The sequence below is a fragment of the Camellia sinensis genome, chromosome 6 (assembly GCF_055761805.1).
Source record: "Camellia sinensis isolate YWXY chromosome 6, ASM5576180v1, whole genome shotgun sequence".
Lineage (NCBI taxonomy): Eukaryota > Viridiplantae > Streptophyta > Magnoliopsida > Ericales > Theaceae > Camellia > Camellia sinensis.
In genome coordinates, this window is record NC_138966.1 from 119,034,807 (window position 1) to 119,043,915 (window position 9,109).

At 33.6% G+C, this 9,109-nt stretch overlaps 2 long non-coding RNA genes across 2 annotated transcripts; both read right to left on the reverse strand.

Moving 5' to 3' along the window:
* Positions 1-3,143: 3,143 nt before the first annotated feature.
* Positions 3,144-4,112, reverse strand: LOC145792847 (uncharacterized). Its single transcript, XR_014332887.1, has 2 exons — positions 3,826-4,112; positions 3,144-3,306 (listed from the first exon to the last, which is right to left on the reverse strand). It is a non-coding gene; the product is annotated as an uncharacterized LOC145792847 (long non-coding RNA).
* Positions 4,113-4,688: 576 nt separating this feature from the next.
* LOC145792848 (uncharacterized) lies at positions 4,689-5,667 on the reverse strand. Its single transcript, XR_014332888.1, has 2 exons — positions 5,439-5,667; positions 4,689-4,919 (listed from the first exon to the last, which is right to left on the reverse strand). It is a non-coding gene; the product is annotated as an uncharacterized LOC145792848 (long non-coding RNA).
* Between the last annotated feature and the right edge of the window lie 3,442 nt (positions 5,668-9,109).

Consider the following 9,109-nt stretch of genomic DNA (forward strand, 5'->3'; position numbering starts at 1 on the left):
CATCCATTCATGTCAAAACGGCCTTCGGCCCCTCTATTCATGTCAAAATGGCCTACGGCCCATCTATTCATGTCAAAACGGCCTCCGGCCCATCCATTCATGTCAAAATGGCGTTCTCGCCCATCCGTTCATTCTTGTCAAAACGGCCTCTGGCCCAATCATTTGGTATAGCAAACATTGTCCACCAATCGAATCAATGAACTTATAAAACTTACATAGAAGTAAGCAATTGGACAACAACATATTTCAGATATCTCTGTTAAGATATTACTCACAGTGATCGGTTGGTTGGTTTGCCCTGGAGCTCGACCCTACACATTGCATGAACACAAAAGGGTCACAAACAATTCAATCCGTTCTCAAACCCACATATTCCTCTTTAGGCTTCATTCTTATCTCTTTAACTCATTTATAATGCTCAATGTATGCCTAAGAGTGCTTGCAAGCGAAAGAGAACGGAAAACAAAACACAGAATGTATTTTCAAAATTTCAGAAAATAGGGTCCCTGCTCGAGCGTGGACATCCCCACTCGAGCGGACCCTCGAGGCCTGCAAAAGTACTGGATGTGTCGAGTTTATGCTCGATCGTTCACTCTAGTGCTCGAGTGGAAGGCCTCTCTACATGGCTCCCCACTCGAGCGTCAACTTCCCTGCTCAAGCAGGCACCATGTCTGCAGAAAATGCTGGGAGCCCGTTTTTCACGCTCGAGCGGCGGTTTCCCCGCTCGAGCAGTCACCAAATTTTCTGGGATTTCCAGAATGTGTTCTTGAGCTTCAATCTGATGTTCAAAGGTTCCAAATGCATGATTTTGGCTTAAACTTCACATATACATAGTCTAACGTGGTATAAATACCAAATCACAAGACAATGAAGCTCAATTTTACGAATCAAACACATGCATGACCCATATTACACCAAATTCATCACCAACATAACAATTTCATGCATTCAACAATTACACCCTTATGATTTGTACATACATGTGGCATATTACTCTCATTCCCAACTTATGTGATGAAGAGATGGTCAAAATAAGGGCTTTAAATAAAATCTCCCACGGATTATACATTTGCGCTCAAACATGCAATTTCCAAACAATTTCTTGCATGCATGCATCAATTGACCTCAAATTCAACAAGACCAACCCATTTCATCATGATCAATTCATTTCATGTTCATTAACATCATACAACTTTGAATTCACAAAGTTACAACTAGTATTCACAAATTCACTCACCTAGGAGCTTTAAACACTCAAGTTCTAGCCAATTCTTGAGTTCAATCTTCAAATTCCCAAGCTTGAGCCAAAAATTGCACAAGTCTTTCCCTTTCTCTCTCTATAGCCAGCTCTCTCTTCCCTCTCTTAGGGTTGATATCAGCCAAATGTTTTTAAAGAGGAGGAATGAATATAATAAGGCCCTTATAAAGCCCCACTAAGTCACATTATTTTATCATCAAATAATTGAGCACTTAATTAGTCGTTCTGAATCTAATTATTTTGATCCGAATCAATTTCCAATTAAATTTCACCGTAGGCTCTAAAAACTATGCCAATCACAATGGCGTAATCAATTCGGGTTTTGTGGCCGATAAGGCCTTCAATTTAATTTCCAAAGCAGATAATTAAACAGATATTCCTACAGTGAATAGATAGAAATTCAAAACCACATATTTTCACATAATGGCACACAAAATCATATTAAACACATAATCATACTCATATTGAGGACCAATTAACATATTACGGAATAAGGATATCACACTCTCTTTCTCACCTGCATGCATTTCTCATTATTCTTTCTCACTAGCTTTCCTATGATACTTTCCAACCATCAATGCCGGCTATAAAAATCAACATCTTTGGTGGGTTTTATTGAGTTTTCTCTCATACGAACTTGACAAGTAAAGGTTGGCACTTTGAATTTTGTTTGTGTGTTTCTTCAAACTTCTAGTCGGGGAGATGAACAAACTCAGGCAGAGATTACAAAGTTGAAGACTACTTTTTGATTTTTTTTTTATTGTATTATTTGTGTTCAATGTGCCCAAAGACTATCTATTCATCCTTTCTTAAATTTGAGTTTACAACAAGAAAACTGAAAATCTGAGATTGGTGGGTCAGCAAATCTGAGTGAAAAATCAAAAAACAGATTTGGTGTTGGTGAAATTCTACCAATAAAGATTTTGAGTATTTTATCATTAGAAGATCCGAGAAGTGAAAATTTGTGGTTTAGGGTAAGAAATTAACAAGTGTGAGGTTGAAGGAACAAAACCACATAAAAATTAGAGATGGGTTGTCATTAAAATCTTATATAGTTAAGAAGATTTCAAGATTTGTGGGGTAGGGAGATGCAAAACCCATATAAAAAAAAAAACAGAGGTGGATTGTTTCAATCAGACCAGCATTGTGAATTTGTGAGTTTGAGAGTTGCAAAATCTATAGAAAATCCAAGGTGGGTTAGTTTTAGAAAGTATAGCAGTTGAGTGAATTCTTACATCTAGTAGAAATCACAGCTTTAAAATTAAAAAAATACCCTTGACAGGTTAGACTACAGTGAGCACGGTTTTGTCTGAAGCACTACCTTACAAAAATAGTCAAGTTTGTGTTGCAAATGGTATAAAACTTGTTTGGAATTAGTTGATGGACATTATTCATTCATGTGCTTTGTCCACTTATATTTTAGTCATCACATCTATTTTGTTTTGGTCCACAGAATTGTTTCCCAATGAAATTGATGTTTTTATCAATGTTATGGTTGTCTCCTTTGATAAATTTGAATCATGTTGGGCATTTAAATTACACTTTGGACACTTTACATTGTTAAAGTACTCATTTGGCGATTGTATAAGCGTTTTGAAGTCTATAATTGGAATCCAATTCTCTCTAATTTTGCAAGAAGTGACTTCATTGAACTCTTGAGAATGTCTCAGTATTGACCTGGCAATATTTTTCTCGTGTTTTGGGTGCTTTTCAAAATACTTAGTTGGCTGCTTAGAAGAAGTCGTAAGTCAATGAATTTGTTTAATACTTTTGATTTTTTTTATATGACTACATAGTATTTCTTTAACCATTAGCTATTGTGTGACGCCCCACTCCCGGGTCGTTAAATACACTAAAATAGCCTAAAAAAAATTACAAGTTTTGCTCCCAAAAATAATAACTACAAAATTGTCTCCAAATGGTACAATATCCTTCAAAATAAACAATATTACAACTATCTCCATAATTAAAGTGGTAGATCCCAAATCTCTGTATTAATAAATCTTTCTAATTCTCAATTTCGAGCTCTGCTAAAATCTGCTTCGCACCTGAAAAATAAATTAATTCGGGAAGTATACAATACGACAGGAATACAAGGCTCGGATACAGAATAAATTAACAGAAACCCAACAATTTATGACACTAAATCAACGATACGATAATCAAGCAATTTACCAATTTGCACAACAAACCAACCATAATTTATCTAGACCAAACACTCAGTCCTACTCAGTACATGACCAGTGAATAAATTCATTTATTCACCCACCTCACCCAAGCTCCACGCTTATCCGGGCATATTGGTGTAAAAAATTAATAAGATTCACTCGATCCATGTACGGAGTATTTCCGGGTCATTCAGCCAGACAAATCACCATTTAACACAGAAATATTTGTAGAGAATTTTACCAAACGATTAGAATATCAACGATTCAACAACGAACGATTTTACGAAATCTATTAATAATCACATTAATCAAGTGGATTACAAATTGAGGATGATTAAAAATATAGAACTCTTTGCAAAGAGATTTAAATAGAGCATATTGTATACAACCCGAATTTACCTCATAATAATTGACTTCGTCACCACAAATCTGAAATTACTCCATGGATCTCCAAAATAACTCTGATTAAACTTCTAAAGCATAGGATATGTATATATTGACAAAATCTACAACTCTCCTCCTTAATGGAATTATAAACACTCACTTTAAATACTCCCATAAAAAAAAAAACAAATTGTGAAGGAGAGAGGGCAACGGAAGTATGGAAAAAGAAAAAAAAAGAGAAAGTTGGGAGAATGAAGGAGGGTTCTGCCCAATTTATAGTGAAAGGAACTTAGGGCTAAGGAAAGAGAATAAAAAATTAAAATAAAAAGGAAAATAAAGGACAACTTTAGTGGGCTTGCTACCCACGTTTCCATATGCAATAAAAAAATTAAAAGCATGAAATGGTGAAAGGATGGAATGATAGAATGGTGGTTTGGGGTTATTGTGGGTGTTGCCCACGGTTTGGTAATTTTTTTTTTATTATTATTATTTTTATGGGGAATGGTAGGATTTATTATTAAATGGGAATAAGTAACAATATGATAGATATAAAAAGGATGAGATAAATATAAATAAATAATTTAAAATTTTTGATTCTTAGCTAAAAATCTCATTACTAAATTATCATAATAAACCACCAATACCACTCACTAAATATTAATACTTCAAAAATACGGGGTGTCACAATCTATCCCCCTTAAAATAATTTCGTGCTCGAAATTCCAATCCGTAATGTTCTAGAATCTAATCTCAACTAAAACTCCAAATAACATGGTTCCGCTACACACTCTGATATAAAAATGAATTTTTTTTTTTTTTCGTTATACTCACCACCCAATATATCCCATATAAGACCTAATCCCTACGCTCTGATACCATTTTGTGATGCCCCACTCCCGGGTCGTTAAATACACTAAAATAGCCTTAAAAAAATTACAAGTTTTGCTCCCAAAAATAATAACTACAAAATTGTCTCCAAATGGTACAATATCCTTCAAAATAAACAATATTACAACTATCTCCATAATTAAAGTGGTAGATCCCAAATCTCTGTATTAATAAATCTTTCTAATTCTCAATTTCGAGCTCTGCTAAAATCTGCTTCGCACCTGAAAAATAAATTAATTCGGGAAGTATACAATACGACAGGAATACAAGGCTCGGATACAGAATAAATTAACAGAAACCCAACAATTTATGACACTAAATCAACGATACGATAATCAAGCAATTTACCAAATTGCACAACAAACCAACCATAATTTATCTAGACCAAACACTCAGTCCTACTCAGTACATGACCAGTGAATAAATTCATTTATTCACCCACCTCACCCAAGCTCCACGCTTATCCGGGCATATTGGTGTAAACAATTAATAAGATTCACTCGATCCATGTACGGAGTATTTCCGGGTCATTCAGCCAGACAAATCACCATTTAACACAGAAATATTTGTAGAGAATTTTACCAAACGATTAGAATATCAACGATTCAACAACGAACGATTTTACGAAATCTATTAATAACCACATTAATCAAGTGGATTACAAATTGAGGATGATTAAAAATATAGAACTCTTTGCAAAGAGATTTAAATAGAGCATACTGTATACAACCCGAATTTACCTCATAATAATTGACTTCGTCACCACAAATCTGAAATTACTCCATGGATCTCCAAAATAACTCTGATTAAACTTCTAAAGCATAGGATATGTATATATTGACAAAATCTACAACTCTCCTCCTTAATGGAATTATAAACACTCACTTTAAATACTCCCATAAAAAAAAAACAAATTGTGAAGGAGAGAGGGCAACGGAAGTATGGAAAAAGAAAAAAAAAGAGAAAGTTGGGAGAATGAAGGAGGGTTCTGCCCAATTTATAGTGAAAGGAACTTAGGGCTAAGGAAAGAGAATAAAAAATTAAAATAAAAAGGAAAATAAAGGACAACTTTAGTGGGCTTGCTACCCACGTTTCCATATGCAATAAAAAAATTAAAAGCATGAAATGGTGAAAGGATGGAATGATAGAATGGTGGTTTGGGGTTATTGTGGGTGTTGCCCACGGTTTGGTAATTTTTTTTTTTATTATTATTATTTTTATGGGGAATGGTAGGATTTATTATTAAATGGGAATAAGTAACAATATGATAGATATAAAAAGGATGAGATAAATATAAATAAATAATTTAAAATTTTTGATTCTTAGCTAAAAATCTCATTACTAAATTATCATAATAAACCACCAATACCACTCACTAAATATTAATACTTCAAAAATACGGGGTGTCACAATCTATCCCCCTTAAAATAATTTCATCCTCGAAATTCCAATCCGTAATGTTCTAGAATCTAATCTCAACTAAAACTCCAAATAACATGGTTCCGCTACACACTCTGATATAAAAATGAATTTTTTTTTTTTTTTTCGTTATACTCACCACCCAATAGATCCCATATAAGACCTAATCCCTACGCTCTGATACCATTTTGTGACGCCCCACTCCCGGGTCGTTAAATACACTAAAATAGCCTAAAAAAAATTACAAGTTTTGCTCCCAAAAATAATAACTACAAAATTGTCTCCAAATGGTACAATATCTTTCAAAATAAACAATATTACAACTATCTCCATAATTAAAGTGGTAGATCCCAAATCTCTGTATTAATAAATCTTTCTAATTCTCAATTTCGAGCTCTGCTAAAATCTGCTTCGCACCTGAAAAATAAATTAATTCGGGAAGTATACAATACGACAGGAATACAAGGCTCGGATACAGAATAAATTAACAGAAACCCAACAATTTATGACACTAAATCAACGATACGATAATCAAGCAATTTACCAAATTGCACAACAAACCAACCATAATTTATCTAGACCAAACACTCAGTCCTACTCAGTACATGACCAGTGAATAAATTCATTTATTCACCCACCTCACCCAAGCTCCACGCTTATCCGGGCATATTGGTGTAAACAATTAATAAGATTCACTCGATCCATGTACGGAGTATTTCCGGGTCATTCAGCCAGACAAATCACCATTTAACACAGAAATATTTGTAGAGAATTTTACCAAACGATTAGAATATCAACGATTCAACAACGAACGATTTTACGAAATCTATTAATAACCACATTAATCAAGTGGATTACAAATTGAGGATGATTAAAAATATAGAACTCTTTGCAAAGAGATTTAAATAGAGCATACTGTATACAACCCGAATTTACCTCATAATAATTGACTTCGTCACTACAAATCTGAAATTACTCCATGGATCTCCAAAATAACTCTGATTAAACTTCTAAAGCATAGGATATGTATATATTGACAAAATCTACAACTCTCCTCCTTAATGGAATTATAAACACTCACTTTAAATACTCCCATAAAAAAAAAACAAATTGTGAAGGAGAGAGGGCAACGGAAGTATGGAAAAAGAAAAAAAAAGAGAAAGTTGGGAGAATGAAGGAGGGTTCTGCCCAATTTATAGTGAAAGGAACTTAGGGCTAAGGAAAGAGAATAAAAAAATTAAAATAAAAAGGAAAATAAAGGACAACTTTAGTGGGCTTGCTACCCACGTTTCCATATGCAATAAAAAAATTAAAAGCATGAAATGGTGAAAGGATGGAATGATAGAATGGTGGTTTGGGGTTATTGTGGGTGTTGCCCACGGTTTGGTAATTTTTTTTTTTTTTTTTATTATTATTTTTATGGGGAATGGTAGGATTTATTATTAAATGGGAATAAGTAACAATATGATAGATATAAAAAGGATGAGATAAATATAAATAAATAATTTAAAATTTTTGATTCTTAGCTAAAAATCTCATTACTAAATTATCATAATAAACCACCAATACCACTCACTAAATATTAATACTTCAAAAATACGGGGTGTCACATATTGTGTATGCAGTTATGAACCACAACATGAATACATTTTTTCTGACCTTGCCCTTGTGCTTTTCACGATCATTACCATTTGTTCATCTGCATACAAGGTGAACTCGAGAAGATTCTTATCCATTGTGACAAAATATACTGAGAAACACATGCACCTAATTATTGTTTGTTTGTTTGTTTGCAGCAGAGCTTGAAGCAAGAATCGATGGAATGGGTCATATGGCCACCCAAGGTTGCTTGGTCTGAGAAGGTTAGTCGTTTGTGCTTTGATCTTATTATCCTTATAGACAAACATAATTGTTTAATGAATTATGTTTCAATTGTGCATCAAATAATTTTTGTAGTTATGTCTAGATGGACGACTTGTTTAATTGAAAAGATGGTTTTAAAAGTAGTTTCTTTCTCTGTTAGAAGTCATTGATCCTAAAGTTCAATTTTGGAGATAACGTATTTAATCATAGAACCAGAGCTTAATCTCTCACATAGGGTAGTTATGTGTGTGCTATTATTGCAATTTTTAATTTCATTGTTTACATTATTTGTTGTAGTTGATGTTACATTCTCATCCCCTATAAATTCACTCTCTTTGATTTTATGAATCAATCTAGAATTTATTTCATATATTTAGGTAGCTATACGAAGGGGTGATTGATGATCCTTATGGTGAACTTTTTATTGCTGAGAACAAATCTCTTCCAAAGGTATTACTTTATTGGTTTGTACAAGTGCATTGGAATTGTGGTTTAGATGCTTACCTATTTATTTCCAATAGGAGAGTCTCACTCAAGATTATGATGCAAAGTATTGGCGACAACGTTACAGTCTGGAGGAGCATATTCCTAGCTTCCTAGAAAATGTTGCTGGAACAATCTTGACAACAGGAAAATATTTGAATGTGATGAGAGAAATGTGGGCACAATGTGCAGGTTTTGTTATGATTATGTTGTTGCTTTATGGTTCACTCTTTTTTTTTTTTCTTTTTCCAAAATCGTTTGATCTTTATCTGGTGATGTTAATTCAACCGCTTGACTAGCTAATTATTTTGGCAGGTCTCTATGTCAGAAAATTCAAAGTTGATGAGCTTTGGCACAAATCAGCATTATCTTGAGTGTATAAAAGCTGCTTATGGGTTTTCCAGTGGTGAGCTCCTAAATCTTATAAAAGAAAAGGTGTGGTAATGTTTATTCAACTAAACATACTTGCACATTTTCCTCATACTTGTTTTTGTTTCTATTCACATCAATGTCATTAATAGTGAGTTTTTTTTCTTTCTTTGTTTGTTTGTGTAGTATGACCTAATGGGAAAATTACGGTTTATAAAGAACTATGTTCTTCTTGATCAGGTTTGTATGTCAGTGAACTAATAAGTAGAAGTCCCAT